This window comes from Theropithecus gelada, chromosome X (genome assembly GCF_003255815.1).
Source record: "Theropithecus gelada isolate Dixy chromosome X, Tgel_1.0, whole genome shotgun sequence".
Taxonomy (NCBI): Eukaryota; Metazoa; Chordata; class Mammalia; order Primates; family Cercopithecidae; genus Theropithecus; species Theropithecus gelada.
Genome location: NC_037689.1, coordinates 116,384,600 through 116,402,583, shown reverse-complemented (window position 1 = coordinate 116,402,583; position 17,984 = coordinate 116,384,600). Strand labels below are relative to the sequence as shown.

Below are 17,984 nucleotides of genomic sequence, written 5' to 3'. Positions count from 1 at the left end.
TTGCTCTTGTTGCCCAGGCTGGAGTGCAGTGGCACAATCTCGGCTCACTGCAACCTCTGCCTCTCAGGTTCAAGTGGTTCTCCTGCCTCAGCCTCCGGAATGGCTGGGACTACAGGCCTGCACCACCATGCCCGGTTAATTTTGTATTTTTAGTAGAGACGGGTTTTCACCATGTTGGCCATGGTTGCTCTCGAACTCCTGACCTCAGGTGATCCTCCTGCCTCAGCCTCCCAAACTGCTGGGATTACAGGCGTGAGGCACTGTGCCCAGCCTTTTCTGATGCGTTGTCTTGCACAGGTGGCCCTGAACCCGGAGGAGGAGGGGCTCGGCGTTTCTTCATCTCTGACTTCATGGACACCTCTGAGATGCTGCCCAGCAAGAGGGATGGACCCAGTGTAATGGAATGTCAGTGCATGGATGGAGAGTTGGGAGAGCCATTCAAACCCCTTTCCAGGGCAGCCTGGAGGTGTCCTCATCACTCTCTGCACCCGACAGCAAGAGCTGCTCAGCCTTACTATTGCTTCTTTTATTAACTTTGAAAAATCCCAGAAAGTTTTTCTTCTCTTTATCTGTCTCATCATTGCCAAGTGATGATTTTCTAAAGGTTTATCTTCTGTTGTCCCACGAGTAGAGCGCCTTTATCCCAAGCTCGTTCAGGGAGTTGGACAGCTCTAGCTCCTCCCTGGCAATGTTGTCCCTGAGGAGAACCACGTGCTCTGGGCTGACCTCACACTTTGCACAAATGACTGGGAGAATATTTTGGAGAGGAACCTCAGGGCTCACAGGCACAACAGCTTTTTGTGTCTGCAAGTAATTTACGACCAAACACACAGATTTCTCAGGCACCTTAGGGGGACCAGGCTGAATTTTCTCTTCAGGAACTTTTTCTTTCAGAAACACAGTATGCACATTCAGGGTCCCAATCAAAGTATTTGGCTTAAAACTCAAAGGTTGTTGGGTTTCTGAAGACCAAATTTCAAGGGCTTGGTGGGATGGATTCAGGTGGTTTTGAAGGCAAAGTTCAACCAGTAGGTCCATCATTGCATGGCTCCCATTGAGCACGCTCCTCTTCTCCAGCCCCCTGGGCAGGACCACGGTGACGTCCATGGTTGCTGGCCCTCAGCTCCTCCTTCATGCGGACCAGGTTCTGCTGCAACCTGAGGGCCCCATTGTTGGGGTCTTCTGGTGGCTGTGCACGTGCAGAGTGGCAGCCTTTCCAGGAGGCGGGGGAGCACGGGCCTTCATCTTCCTCCTCTCCTCCCAGGCACACCTGGGATCTCAACAGCCCCCATAGGCGTACACTCAGCTCTCCATGACGTGAGGTGGGTGCCTGCAGTCACAACAGCTGCTCTTTTAGGCCCAGGGGGAGGATTACACAGGATAAAGTGTGCAAATTTCTTTTGGTGGTGCCTGGCACTGGTAAGCAATCGATCCACGTAACTCTTATTATTCAGACTTGTTCACTTGCTTTTGGTGCATAGTTCCCTGAACAACTATGCAGCTAGAGTCCTGGCCCCTTGAAAAGAGCTCAAAGCAGAAACAAGAGCCAAACACCCATCATCGTGCTCTGGCAGGTATACATGTCACCGGAGCTGGGCCAAGGTGGTGCGGGGCGGCAAGTTGGGGGGCTGTTTTGGGGAGTAGGAGAGTCATGCATCCGAAGTCCTCTTCTGCAGCCAGTGTGCTGCAGTACCCATGATTGCTTTTTAAGATAAACCTTTGTGGAAAAACAGTCCCAAGGAAAACGGACAAAGTACATTGTGGTTTTGACAGGAAGATGGGAAGAAATACTCTTGGAGGCTGTTGCTGAGATGGATAACTCTAAGTGCTTGGAGAAAGATGATGAAGAAATTAATAAAAGGAAATACTATATATTGAGCATGTACTATGTGTCAGATGTTTTCATATATCCTCACAACAAACTCTGGGAAGCAGGTAATATTATCCTCATTTTTCCTGGTAATATTCTGAGAATTAGATGAAGTAATTTGCTTGTACCACTAGTAAGTGACAACTGAACCCATGTCATTAAGATTCTAAGGCCTGTCACCATATTTCCTTGATAATGAAACTACCTGAATAAATGTATCAAGCAGGGTCTAATCAGAAGAAAGAAATCACATGAGCTATTTGATCAAAGACAATTTAATATAAATAATTATTAACTAGGTTTATAGTTGTTAACTAAGTAGCTTAAAGGGTAAAAAGATAACACTTTTACCCAGCACAGATAAGACTGTGCTGTCCAATACAATAGCTACATGCAGCTTTTGAGTGCTTGAAATATAGCTAGGACAACTGATGAACTGAATTTTAATTTTTATTTAATTTTAATTCATTTAAATTTATATTTAGAAACCATTAGTTGGTACTTCCATTTCTAGCCAGTATGAAATAATAGAGACTGAATTTACCCTCACATTTGAAACAACTGAATATTGGATCAAATATATGAAATGGTTTCCAATACACTGGACAGCAGACAAGAAGAGCAGTGATCCCTGAGACAAGAGAAATAAGTGAGCTCTAGGATTGTCCCAGATTACTGACTGAAGAGAGTTTCCTGGCTGTGGCACAGAGAAGGGGAGGTAGAGCCAGGAGGACTCCCTGACTTGAAGAGACAGGACTGAGAGTTCAGGAAGCTCAAAGCAGCTAGACTGCAGGGAAGAATACCTGGAAGGAGAGAAGTACACAGAAGGAGAACTCTAGAGAGCTTTGGTGGATCACCTTTAAGTACTGATAGGTGTGTACATATGAGGAAACTACCAGAAGCCAAGGAAAGGACTATACAAGAGGATTAAAAGGAACAGTATCCGGCCGGGGATGGTGGCTCACGCCTGTAATCCCAGCACTTTGGGAGGCCGAGGTGGGTGGATCACGAGGTCCGGAGATCGAGACCATCCTGGCTAACACGGTGAAACACCATCTCTACTAAAAGTACAAAAAATTAGGTGGGCGTGGTGGCAGGCGCCTGTAGTCCTGGCTACTCGGGAGGCTGAGGCAGGAGAATGCGTGAACCCGGGTGGCAGAGCCTGCAATGAGCCGAGATCGCACCACTGCACTCCCGCCTGAGTGACACAGCAAGACTCCACCTCAAAAAAAAAAAAAAAAAAAAAAAAAGGAACAGTACCCAAGTACCCAACATATACTCAGAACCTGGAATACTGTCTGTCCCAAATAGGCAGACTGGAAAACCTCATAATTAATGGTAAATTGATAGATTACTCAGAAGGGTCTTCCCTTGTAGTGGGAAATAATTAGCCTTAGAAAAAAACATTGCTGTGCTCCAACCTAACAGATCTTAAAAGAAAGACTGAAAAGGATAAAACTATGTTCAAGAATTTAAAAATCAATTAATTAAAATAGTCCCAGAAATAACATAGATGTTAGAATTAGTAGACTAGGATATTTAAAGATTTATTATAATTGTATTTTAAATGGTAAAAAAGTTATGTAGAACCATGTAATATATTAAAAAATGAAAATGAAACTTAGATATGAAAATTATAGTATCTGAAATAAAATACACTGATAGGATTAACCATAGATCAGACATTTCAGTAGGAAAGATAAATGAACTTGAAAACATGTCAATAGAAACTATCCAATGAAAGAGAGAATAATAAAATAATTATTAAAAAATGAAAAGAGATTCAATGAGCTATTGAACAACTTCAAGCAGCTTAATATATGTATAATTGTAATCCCCAGAGGAGAGGAGAAGAGGGGAAACAAAACAACATTTGAAGAAATATTTGCCCATGTTTTCCAAAATTGATGAAAGCTATAAACCTACATATCACAGCATCTCAATGAACTCCCAGCACAAGAAACATGAACAGAACACTACCAAGGCAGGTCGTAATCAAATTGCTCATAACCAGTGGTAAGGAGAAAAAGTTAAAAAGCAGCCAGAGAAAAAAGGAACGTACAAAGGAACAAAGACAAGGATGATGGGAGATTTCTTGTGGGTGACAACACAACCACAAAAGCAGCGGAAAAACATATTTAAAGAGTTGAAAGAAAGAAGAAAAAGCTTCCATACCCAGTACAAACACTTTTCAAAAACAAAAGTGCTGGTCAGGCACAGTGGCTCATACCTGTATTCCTAGCACGTTGGGAGGCCGAGGCAGATGGATAACGTGAGGCTGAGAATTCAAGACCATCCTGGCCAACATGGTGAAACATCGTTGTGACAAAAAATACAAAAATTAGCTAGGGGTGGTGGCGGTTGCCTGTCATCCCAGCTACTCAGGAGGCTGAGGCATGAGAATCACTTGGACCTGGGTGGAGGTGGCAGTGAACTGAGATCATGCCACTGCACTCCAGCCTCAGTGACAGAGTGAGACTCTGTAAAAAAAAAAAAAAAAAAAAAAAAAGAAGTGCCACCTCACACCCATTTGAAATACAAAAAAAAAAAAAAGGTTGGTGAAGCTATGGAGCAACTAGAACCCTTGTATACTGTTGGTGGGAATGTAAAATGGTACAGTCTCTACTGTGGATAACAGTATGGCAGTTCCTTAAAACATTAAAAACAGAACTACCATATAATTCAGCAATTCCACTTCTGGGTGTATACTCAAAAGAATGGAAAGGCAGGATTTTGAAGACATATCTGTATACTCATGTTCATGGCATTATTATTCACAATAACTAAAATGTGGAAGCAACCCAAGTGTCCACTGTTGGATGAATTGATAAACAAAATGCAGTATATACATACAATGGAATATTAAGCCTTGAAAAGGAAGGAAATTCTGATGTATTTTACAACATGGATAAACCTTGAGTACATTATACTAAGTGAAATAAGCCAGTTACAAAAAGACAAATACTGTATGATTCTACTTATATGAGGTACTAGAATGAGTCAAATTCATAGGGACAGAAAGAATGCCAGGCCAGGAGCAGTGGCTCACGCCTGGAATCCTAGCCCTTTGGGAGGCCTAGGCGAGTTGATCATGAGGTCAGGAGATTGAGACCATCCTGGCTAACACAGTGAAACCCCATCTCTACTAAAAATACAAAAAATTAGCCAGGCGTGGTGGCAGGGTCCTGTAGTCCCAGCTACTCAGGAGGCTGAGGCAGGAGAATGGTGTGAACCTGGGAGGTGGAGCTTGCAGTGAGCTGAGATCGCACCACTGCACTCCAGCCTGGGCAGCAGAGCGAGACTCCGGAGAAGGAGAAGGAGAAGAGGAAGAGGAGAAGGAAGAGGAGGAGGAGGAGGAGGAAGAATGCCAGCACTTAGGGAGGCCAAGGCAGGTGGATCGCCTGAGGTCAGGAGTTCAAGACCAGCCTGGGCAACATGGTGAAACCCCCAACTCCACTAAAAATAAAAAAATTAGCCAGGTGTGGTGGCAGGCACCTATAATCTCGGCTACTGGGGAGACTGAGGCAGGAGAATCGCTTGAACCCAGGAGGTGGAGCTTGCAGTGAGCCGACACCATGCCACTACGCTCCAACCTAGGTGACAGAGTCAGACCCTGAAAAAAAAAAGAGAAAGAAAGAAGGAAGGAAGGAAGAAAAGAAAGAGAAAGAAAGAAGGAAAGAAAGAAAGAAAGAAAGAAAGAAAGAAAGAAAGAAAGAAAGAAGGAAAGAGAAAGAAAGAGAGAGAAAGAAAAAAAGAAAAAGAAAGAAAGAGAGAGAGAAAGAAAGAAAAGAGAGAAAGTAAATAGAATGCTAGTTGTCAGGGCTAGGAGTAGAGGATAATGGGGAGCTGCTGTTTAATGGATATAGAATTCTAGTTTTGCAAAATAAGAGTAGTTCTGGAGATGACTGATAATGATGGTTGCACAACAATGTGAACGTAGTTAATGCCACTGAACTATACATTTGAAAATTGTTAAGATGCTAAATTTTGTGTTATGTGCAGTTTGCAACAATTTTATTTATTTATTTATTTTTGCGATAGAGTCTCTCTGTGTCACCCAGGCTGGAGTGCAGTGGCACAATCTCGGCTCACTGCAGCCTCCACCTCCCGGGTTCAAGTGATTCCTCTGCTTCAGCTTCACGAGTAGCTGGGACTACAGGTGCATGCCACCATGCCTGGCTACTTTTTATTTTTGTTTGTTTGGTTGGTTTTTTTGTTTTTTTTTTTTTTTTTTGAGATGGAGTCTCGCTCTGTCGCCCAGGCTGGAGTGCAGTGGCCGGATCTCAGCTCACTGCAAGCTCCGCCTCCCGGGTTTACGCCATTCTCCGGCCTCAGCCTCCCGAGTAGCTGGGACTACAGGCGCCCGCCATCTCGCCCGGCTATTTTTTGTATTTCTTAGTAGAGATGGGGTTTCACTGTGTTCGCCAGGATGGTCTCGATCTCCTGACCTCGTGATCCGCCCGTCTCGGCCTCCCAAAGTGCTGGGATTACAGGCTTGAGCCACCGCGCCCGGCCTGTTTGGTTGGTTTTTAAACGGAGTCTCTCTCTGTCCCCCAGGCTGGCGTGCAGTGGCGCGATCTCAGCTCACTGCAAGCTCCGCCTCCCAGGTTCACGCCATTCTCCTGCCTCCGCCTCCCGAGTAGCTGGGACTACAGGCGCCCGCCACCACGCCCCGCTAATTTTTTGTATTTTTAGTAGAGACAGGGTTTCACCATGTTAGCCAGGATGGTCTCAATCTCCTGACCTCGTGATCCACCCACCTCAGCCTCCCAAAGTGCTGGGATTACAGGCATGAACCACCGTGCCCGACCTAATTTTGTATTTTTAGTAGAGATGGAGTTTCACCATATTGGCCAGACTGGTCTCGAACTCCTGACCTCGTGATCCGCCCGCTTTGGCCTCGCAAAGTGTTGGGATTACAGGCTTGAGCCACTGCGCCCGGTCCAAAATAAAGACTTTCTAAGCATACAAAAGGTTTAAAAAGTCATCACCAACGGACCTGAATTACAGTAAATGTTGAAAGACATCTTTTTTTTTTTTTTTTTTGAGACGGAGTTTCACTCTTGTTGCCCAGGCTGGAGTGCAATGGTGCAATCTCAGCTTGCTGCAACCTTTGCCTCCTGCCTGGGTTCAAACAATTCTCCTTCCTTGGCCTCCCAAATAGCTGGGATTACAGGCAACCACCACCACGCCCAGCTAATTTTTTATATTTTTAGTAGAGACGGGGTTTCACCATGCTGGCCAGGCTGGTCTTGAACTCCTGACCTCAGGTGATCCACCTGCCTCGGCCTCCCAAAGTGCTGGGATTACAGACGTGAGCCACCACACCTGGCCTGAAAGACATCCTTCAAGCAGAAGAAACAACCCCAGATGAAAATACGGATCTATATTAAAGCAATAAAGAACACTGGAAACAGAAACTTCATGGATAAATATATGATATTTTTCTTATTTCATAAATATCGTTAAAAGATAATTGACCAAGCAAAAATAGTAACAATGAATTGTGGGCTTTATAATTTATGTGTAAGTAAAATATATGCAAATAACAGTATAAAGGCCAGGAGAGAGTAAATGTAGGTATACTATTGGAAGGCTCTTCTTATATTATTTGTGAGGTGATATAATATCACTTGAAGGGAGACTACAGTAAGTTAAAGATATACGTACATGTGTGTGTGTGTGTGTGTGTGTGTGTGTAGCTTGAACCCAGGAGGTCGAGGCTACAGTGAGCCATGATCAGGCCACTGCACTACAACCTGAGGGACAGAACATGACCTTGTCTCAAAAAAAAAAAAGAAAGAAAAAGAAAAAGACCATCAGACTTGATAAAGAAGCAAGACCTAAGTGTATGCTGTTCACAACAAACACACTTTAAATACACAAACCAGTGAAAAATAAAGTGATGGAGAAAGATATACCATGTGTAGTGAACTCAATAGTGGCCCCAAAGATATGTTTATGTTCTAATCCCCAGACCTGTAAATATTACCTTACATGTCAAAATATGTGATTAACTTAAGGCTTTTGAGAGGAACTTGTCCAGGTAGGCCCTAAATGCAATCACACGTATCCTTATAGGAGAGAAAGAGAGCTAATTTAGCTACACTAACACAGAGGAGAAGGCAATATGAACGTGAAACAGAGAAAGAGATAGAGCTGTAGCCATAAGCCAGCAAATGCTGACAGACACCAGAAGCTGGAAGAGGCAAGGAATATATTCCCCCCTAGACCCTATGATGGAAGTGTGGTCTTACCTATACCTTGATTTCAGACTTCTCACCTCCAGAACCATGGGAGAAGAAATTTTTTTAAGCCACCAGCATTTCAGTAATTTGTTATAGTAGCCACGGGAAACTAATAGATCTAGTTAATTAATGCTAACACCAGATACAGGAAAGACAGATGGCTTTATTAGTGACAGACAAGTAGATTTCAAAGCAGCAAATATCACGGTAGGATGATAATAACAAAGGGGTCAATCCATCAACAGTACATAACTGTCCTAAATGTTTGTGTACTTGACAAAGCTTCAAAATACATGAAGCAAAACATGTATTCAAGTCATACAAAGTATGTATTCTGATGTCAATGGAATTAAATTATATTCTAAACACAGAAAGATAGCTGGAAAATACTCAAATATGTGGAAGCTAAATGGCATACTTATAAGTAAAACATGAATCCAAGAAAAAAAATCTAAAGTGGAATTGAGAGGCATATTTAACTGAATGAAAATGGAAATACAATATATCAAAATATGAGATACCATAAAGCACTATATAGTGGAAAATTTATAACACTACATTCATATGTAAGAAAAGAAAAAAGATTTCAGATAAATGACATCATTTCCACATTAACAAATTGAGAAAGTAGATCAAATTAAGCAAAAAGTAAGAAGTAGAAATCAATAAAATAGAAAACAGAAAATCATTACAGAAATTTAATGAAACGAAAATCTGATTCTCTCAGATAATAAGCAAAATTGATAAAACTCTGGCTATGTGGATCAGGACAAACAGAAGACACAAATTACCAATGTCATAAATGAGATAAAAATATTAACACAGATTCTACAAATATTAAATGGTTAATAAGGGAATATTGTAAACACATTTTTAGCAATAAATTTGAGGACTTAGATGAGATAGGCTAATTGCTTGAAAGATATAAACTACTAAAGCTCGTTAAAGGAGATTATATCATTATCTCTGTCTATCTATCTACCTATCTATCTGTATGTATAGAGATACATACACACACATACAAACACACAAAAATGAATACCCCTAAACCTACCATAGAAATGGAATTTGTAGTTAAAAAGCTTCTCACTAGTAAACTCCAGTTTAGTAACTCCAGACCCAGATGTTTACACCGGTTATCACTACCAAAAACTTAAGGTTGAAATAACATCAGTTTTACCCAAACTCTTCCAGAAAACTGAAAGGAAGGAATATTTCCTAACTCATTCTATGAGGACAGCATTACCATGATACTGAAGCAAGACAGATAAAACTACAAACCAATACCCTCTCATGAACATAGAAACAAAAACCTCCAAACAAAATCTTGGCAAATTGAATCTAGCAATATAAGAATATAAAAAACATAATGGGTCCAAAAAAACAGTAGAAAGAATGACTAAGACCTACTATTTGATAGCACAACAGGGTGACTATAGTCAATAATAACCGTACATTTTAAAATAACTTAAAGAGTGTAATTGAATTGTTTGCAACTCAATGGATAAATGCTTGAGGGGATGGATACCTCATTCTTCATGGTGTGCTTATTTCACATTGCATGACCATATCAAAACATCTTATGTACCTCATAAATACATACACCTACTATGTACCCACAAAAATTAAAAATTAAAAAAATAATACATCATGTGTAAGTGTAGTTTATATCAGGAATGCAAGGTTGGTTTACATTTGAAAATCAATCAATATAATTGACCATATTAATAAATTAACAAAGAAAAGCCATGAGCTCATCTCAAAAGAGGCAGAAAAGTCATTTGACAAAACCAGTATCTATGGCTGATAACAACTCTCAGCAATATAGGAGTAGAAGGAAAGTTCCTCAACCGATTAAAGCACATACGTGAAAATCCTATACCTAACAAACTTTATGGTGAAAGACTGAATGCTTTCCATATACAATCAGTAACAAGTCAAGGATGTTTGTTCTCACCTCTTATATTCAGCATTGTCTTAGTCTGTTTTGTGCCATTATAACAGAATACCTGAGACTGGGTAATTTATAAAGAACAGAAATTAATTACTGACAACTCTGAAGGCTGTGAAGTCCAAGATCAAGTCACCAGCAGGTTAGAGCCTGACCTCTTTGCTGCCAAGATGATGCCTCGAACACTGCATCCTCTGGAGGAGAGGAATGCTGTGTCCTCATGTGACAGAAGCGCACAAACCCACTCCCACAAGCCCTTTTTTTATAATGGCATTAATCCATTGAGAGGGCAGAGCCCTCAAAACCTAAACATCTCCCAAAAGGCCCCACTTCCCAACACTGCTGCAACTAGGGATCAAGTTTCCAACACATGAATTTTGGGGGATGCATCCAGACCATAGCACACATTGTACTGGAGGGTCTGGCCAGAGAAATTAGGCAACAAAATGCAATAAAAGCTCACAAATGATAAAGAAGTACTCTCTTTACTTGGATATAATTGCTCATATGCAGAAAACCAGTTACAATCTAAAAAAAGTTCTAGAACTAAAAGTGAGTTTAGCAAGGTTGCAGGCTACATCATTAATGTTTTTTAAAATTTCATTTATATATACTAGTAATTGACAATTGAAATTGAAATTTTAAAATACCATTTAGGTCGGGTGTGGTGGCTCATGCCTGTAATCCCAGCACTTTGGGAGGCCGAGGCAAGTGGATTGCTTGAGGTCAGGAGTTCAAGACCAGCCTGACCCACATGGTCAAAACTCATCCCTACTAAAAATACAAACATTAGTCAGGCATGGTGGCACACACCTGTAGTCCCAGCTACTCAGGAGGCTGAGGTGGGAGAATCGCTTGAACCCAGGAGGCAGAGGTTGCTGTGAGCCGAGATCACGACACTGCACTTCATCCTGGGGATCACACCACTGCACTTCAGTTTTATATACAAATGGTCATAGAAGCTTTATTTGCAATAGCTACAAACTGGAAAGAGCCCAAATGTGTATCAATAGGTAAATGGATAAACAAATTGTGGTATAGCCATACAGCAAAATACTACTCAGCAAAAAAAGAAAAGGACTATTGAGAGAGATATATATATAAAATAACATAGGTGTGGCCGGGTGTGGTGGCTCACGCCTGTAATCCCAGCACTTTGGGAGACCGAGGTGGGCAGATCACGAGGTCAAGAAATGGAGACCATCCTGGCCAACATGGTGAAACTCCTGTCTCTACTAAAAATACAAAAATTAGCTGAGCGTGGTGGCGTGCACCTGTAGTCCCACTTACTAGGGAGGCTGAGGCAGGAGAATCACTTGAACCCGGAAAGGCAGAGGTTGCAGCGAGCCGAGATGGTACCACTGCACTCCAGTCTGGGCAGTAGCAAGACCTTGTCTCTAAAAAAAAAAAAAAAAAAAAAAAAAAAAAACTACAACAAAAAATAAAACTAACATAGGTGAATCTGAAAATAATTATGCTCAGTAAAAGAAGTCAGAAAAAAATTGATGTATGATTCAATCAATCTATGAATCAAAACGTATAAATTCTTTTTTTGTTTTTTGTTGTTGCTATTTGTGAGTTAGGGTCTCGCTTTGTTGCCCAGGCTGGAGTGAAATGACGCGATCTCGTCTCACTGCAACCTCCATCTCCCAGGTTCAAAGGATTCTCCCACCTCACCAAGGTAGCTGGGACTACAGGTGTGTGCCACTATTCCTGGCTATTTTTTGTTTTTAGTAGAGACAGATTTTCACCATGTTGGCCAGGCTGATCTTGAACTCCTGACCTTGAGTCATCTGCCTTGGCCTCTCAAAGTGCTGAGATTATAGGCATGAGCCACTGTGCCCAGGCAAAACATAAATTCTTAAAAAACACAAACTAGGCCAGGCAAGGTGGCTCATGCCTGTAATCCTAGGCACTTTGGGAGGCCAATGTGGGAGGATTGCTTGAGTTCAAGAGTTTGAGACCAGCCTGGGCAACATAGTAAGACTTCGTCTGTACTAAAATTTTTTTAAAAAATTAGTCAGCCATGGTGTGAATGCCTGTAAGTCCCAGCTACTTGGGAGGCTGAGGTGGGAGGATCATTTAAGCCCAACAGGTCGAGGCTGCAGTAAGCTGTGTTTGTGCCACTGCACACCAGCCTGGGTAACAAAGTGAGACCCTTTGAGGGTCAAAGTGAGATTGTACACTTAAAATATGTGCAGTTTATTGTATGCCGATCATACTTCAGTAAAGCTGTTAGAAAGAACTGACCCACACAAATACATCCAACTGACTTCTGACAAAGATGCAAAAGTAATTTGGTGAAGTGTGAGAAAAGGCTAAGGCCTGACAGACTTCGCCAATAAAAAAGACACCATGAGCACTTTTAAGATTCAGACAGTTTATTACTTACGTGGAGAGTGAAAAGAAGAGTAGCCAAAGGTGCCAGCTCCCTGTGGTCCTTGTTTCACACACCAAAAAGGATGACATCAAAACAAAAGGGACCTCTTATCCTCTTGTATACTGAGAAGATCACAAGGAGTTCTGCCAAGATTCAGATAAACTGCAGGTCAAGTCTTTGTCTGTGTGGTCTCTGTTGTCAGGTTGCCATGACAGAGCTGTTCCTCCACACATAAAAGCCGCAGACCCCGGGATTTGAACAGGTTCCTCTGGGCAGAGTTATTCCTCACATGCTCCTGTAGTTAACTGCAAGAGAGAAAGCACATCCTGTGTGGCTTCAGATAGGGAAGTCTATGCCTGACCTCTCTGGACTCTGTCCAATGCATGCATTTTTCCTGTTGTTTTTGCTCCGTTTCCTTTTCCTAATAAACTTTAGCAGTGAGTAAAACCTGCTATATTGACTCTTGTGACTCCTTCTAGTGAATCACTAAACCTGGGGTGGTCATGGGACCCCAGAAACATGGGAATTTTCTTTTTAACAAATGGTGCTGGAAAATGTGCACATCCATAGGCAGAAATAAACAATAAACCTATGCCTAAGCCTCATACTTTATACAAAAATTAACTCAAATTTGATCTTTGATTTAAATGTAAAATTATAAAGCTTTTAGAAGAGAACGCAGGAGGCTGGGCATGGTGACTCACACCTGTAATCCCAGCACTTTGGGAGACTGTGGTGAGCCGATCATTTGAGTTCAGGAGTTTAAGACCAGCCTGGCCAAAATGGTGAAACACTGTCTCTACTAAAAATATAAACATTAGCGGAGCATCATGGTGCATGCCTCTAATCCCAGCTACTTAGGAGGTCGGGACAGGAGAATCACTTGAAACTGGGAGGTAGAGGTTGCAGTAAGCTGAGATCATGCCACTGCACTCCAGCCTGGGCAACAGAGTGAGACTCCATCTCAAAAAAAAAAAAAAAGGCCGGGTGCAGTGGTTCATGCCTGTAATCCCAACACTTTGGGAGGCCAAGGCGGGCAGATCACGAGGTCAAGAGATGGAGACCATCGTGGCCAACATGGCGAAACCCCCCATCTCTACTAAAAATACAAAAATTAGCTGGACATGGTGGCACATGCCTGTAGTCCCAGCTACTCGGGAGGCTGAGGCAGGAGAATTGCTTGAACCAGGGAGACAGAGGTTGCAGTGAGCCGAGATGGCGCCACTGCACTCCAGCCTGGCGACAAAGCAAGACACTGAAAGAAAGAAAGAAAGAAAGAAAGAAAGAAAGAAAGAAAGAAAGAAAGAAACAAGGAAAGAAGGAAAGAAGGAAAGAAGGAAAGAAGGAAAGAAGGAAGGAAGGAAAGAAAGAAAGAAAGAAGAAAGGTAAAGAAAAAAGAAGAGACTGGGCACGGTGGCTCACGCCTGTAATCTCAGCACTTTGGGAGGCTAAGGTGGGTGGATCACCTGAGGTCAGGAGTTCGAGACCAGCCTGGCCAACATGGTGAAACCCTTCCTGTACTAAAAATACAAAAATTAGCCAAGTGTGGTGGTGCACGCCTGTAATCCCAGCTACTGGGGAGGCTGAGGCAGGAGAATCGTTTGAGCCTGGGAGGCAGAGGTTGCAGTGAGCTGAGATCATGCCACTGCACACCATCCTGGGCAATAGAGTGAGACTCCGTCTTAAAAAAAAAAAAAAGAAGAAGAAGAAGAAAACACAGTAGAAAGAAAATCACCGTGATCTAGGAGTTGGCTGAAGGGAACTTAGACATGACACCAAAAGCACAATGCACAAAAAGAAAAAAACATAAATACATTGATGAAAAGCTCACAGAACTTCTGCTCTATGAAAGACTTCTGTTAAGATGATAAAAAGACAAGCTATGGGGCTAGGTGCAGGGCTCATGGCTGTATTCCTAGCACTTTGGAAGGCCAAGGCGGGCTGATCGCTTGAGCTCAGGAGTTTGAGACCAGCCTGGGCAACATGGCGAAACCCCGTCTCTACAAAAAATACAAAAATTAGCCAGGCATGGTGGCATGCACCCATAGTCCCAGCTACTTGGTGGCTAGGGTGGGAGGATCGCTTGAGCCCAGAAGGTCGAGGCTGCAGTGAGCCAAGGTTATGCCACTGCACTCAATCCTGGGTGACAAGATGAGACCCTGCCTCAAAAAAATTTTTTTTAGCTGGGCATGCTGGCATGCACCTGTAGTCCCAGCTATTCGGGGGGCTGAGGTGGGAGGATCACTTGAGCCAGGGAGATTGAGGCTACAGTGAGCCATGATCACACGACTGCACTCCAGCCTGGGCAACAGAGTGAGGCCTTGTCTCAAAAAAAAAAAAAAAAAACCAGCTACAGTCAGGGAGAACATATTTGCAAATCACATCTCTAACAAAGAATATATATCCAGAATATATCAAGAACTCCCAAAACTCATCTGTAGTAAACCAACCACCCAGTTTTTAAATGGGTAAAATACTTGAACAGACATGTCACCAAAGACAATGTACTGGTGGCAGATATATACATGAAAAGATGTTCAGTATCACTAGCCATTAGTGATATGTGAATTAAAACCACAATGAGATGCTGTTATGCACCTACTCAAATGGCTGAAAAAGAAAACACTGATAACAACAAATGCTGATGAAGATGTCAAGAAATAAGATCTTTCGTATATTTTTGGTAGGGATGTAAAATGGTAGAGGCAGGCTGGGCACAGTGGCTCACGCCTATAATCCCAGCAGTTTGGGAGGCTGAAGTGGGCAGATCACTTGACGTCAGGAGTTCAAGACCAGCCTGGCCAACACGGTAAAACCCCGTCTCTACTAAAAGTACAAAAATTAGCCAGGTATGGTGGCGGGCGCCTATAATCTCAGCCACTCAGGAGTCTGAGACAGGATAATCGCTTGAACCTGGGAGGCCAAGGTTGCAGTGAGCCAAGATCATGCCACTGCACTCTGGCCTGGGTAACAGAGCAAGACTCCATCTCAATAATAATAATAATAATAAGGTAGAGCCACTCTAGAAATCATTCTGTCAGTTTCTTAAAAAGTTAAACATAGGCTGGGCGTGGTGGCTCACGCCTGTAATCCCAGCACTTTGGGAGGCCAAGGCAGGCAGATCACAAGGTCAGGAGATCAAGACCATCCTGTCTAAGATGGTAAAACCCCGTCTCTACCAAAAATACAAAAAATTAACCGGGCGTGGTGGCACGAACCTGTAGTCCAACTACTCAGGAGGCTTAGGCAGTAGACTCACTTGAACCTGGGAGGCGGAGGTTGCAGTGAGCCAAAATCACACCACTGTACTCCAGCCTGGGTGATAGAGTGAGACTCCACCTCAAAAAAAAAAAGGTAAACATAGAGTTACCATATGGCCCAGCAATCACAGCAATCACATTCCTGGGCATTTATCCCAGAGAAACTAAAACTCATACCTACAGAAAAACCTATACTCAGATGTTCACAGCAGCTTTATTTGTAATAACCAAAATTTAAAAATAAGTCAAATGTCCTTCAGCAGGTGAATGGTTAAATGTACTGTGGTACATCCATACCATGGAATATTACTCAGCAATAAAAAAGGAACATATCACTGCTACGTCCAACAACCTAGATGGAGCTTATGGGCATTGTGCTGAATAAAAAGGACAGTTTCAGCTAGGCACAGTGGCTCATGCTGGTAATCCCAGCATTTTGGGAGGCCAAGGTGGGTGGATCACCTGAGGTCAGGAGTCTGAGACCAGCCTGGCCAATGTGGTGAAACCCCGTCTCTACTAAAAATGCAAAAATTAGCCAGGTGTGGTGGCCTGTGCCTGTAGTCCCAGCTACTCGGGAGGCTGAGGCACAAGAATCACTTGAACCTGGATGGCAGAGGTTGCAGTGAGCTGAGATCACGCCACTGCACTCCAACCTGGGCAACAGAGTGCGACTTGGTCTCAAAAATAAAAAATAATAATAATAAAAAAAAGCCAGTCTCAAAATGTCACATACTGTATGATTCCATTTATATAATATTCTCAAAATGACAAAATTATATAGATGGAGAATACATAAGTGGCTGCCAGGGTTAGTTGTAGGGAAGGGAGGAAGTAAAAATAAAGGGGAAGCATGAGGAACTTCCATTGTAGTAATGGAGCAGTTCTGTCTCTTCATTGTAGTGGTAGTGGTCACACAAATCTATGCACATGAGAGCTACCGTAAGATTGAGCAATCCCATTACTGGGCATATACCCAAAAGAAAGGAAATCAGTATATCAAAAAGATATCCACACTCCCATGTTTGTTGCAGCACTGTTCACAATAGCCATGATTTGGAAGCAACCTAAGTGTCCATTAACAGATGAATGGATAAAGAAATGTGGTAATTATACACAATGGTGTACTATTCAGTCATAAGAAAGAGTGAGATCTTGTCATTTGTAACATGGATGGAACTGGAGGTCATTATGTTAAATGAAGTAAGCCAGGTACAGAAAGACAATCATCACATGTTGTCACTTATTTGTGAGATCTAAAACTCAAAACAATTGAACTTATGGACACAGAGAGTAGAAGGATGGTGGCCAGGTGTGGTGTCTCACACCTGTAATCCCAGCATTTTGGAGGGCTGAGGCAGGCAAATCACTTGAGGTCAGGTGTTGGAGACCAGCCTAGCCAACACGGCGAAACCACATTCTATAGTAAAAATATAAAAATTAGCCAGGCATGGTGGCACATGCCTGTAGTCCCAGCTATTCGGGAGGCTGAGGCAGGAGAATCTCTTGAACCCAGGAGGCGGAGGTTGCAGTGAGCCGAGAAAGCACCACTGCACTCTAGCCTGGGCGACAGAGTAAGACTCCTCAAAAAAAAAAAAAAAAAAAAAGAGAGAGAGAGTAAAAGGATGCTTACCAGAGGCTGGGAAATGTAGTAGGGGAAAGGGCAGGAGTTAGGGATGGTTAATGCATACAAAAAATAAAAAGAATGAAGAAGACCTAATGTTTGATAGCACAACAGGGTGACTATAGTCAGGAACAATGTAATTGTACATTTTGAAATAACAATAAGAGTATAATTGGATTGTTTATAATACAAAGGATAAATGCTTGAGGTGATGGATATCCCATTTTACATGATGTGATTATTATACATTACATGCCAGTATCAAAACATGTCATGAACCTCATACACCTACTATGTACGCACAAAAAATAAAATTAAACAATTTTTAAAAATCTATACACGTGAGGAAATGTTATATAATCACAAAGACATACAAAAAAACAATACATGTATGCCAAAACTGCTGAAACCTAATTAAGACTTCCAGTCTGGTTAGTTGCATTGTGCCAGTTAATGTTCTGGTTTTGACAATACACTATAATTACAGAAAATGTCACCAATAGGAGAAGCTGTGTGATAGGTACATGGAACGTCTCTGTACTATTTATTTCAACTTCTTTTGAGTATATAATTATCCCAAAGTAAAAAGTTACAAATTTATAATTCTGCTAATGAAAAATGTTAAGTATGCTTGGAACAACTTGAGTATGTGAA

General features: G+C 42.2%; 1 pseudogene; it reads right to left on the bottom strand.

Annotated features, from left to right (window-relative positions):
- Nucleotides 1-244: 244 nt before the first annotated feature.
- The window catches only part of LOC112615249, a 38,261-nt pseudogene continuing 20,521 nt past the window's right edge, over nt 245-17,984 (bottom strand).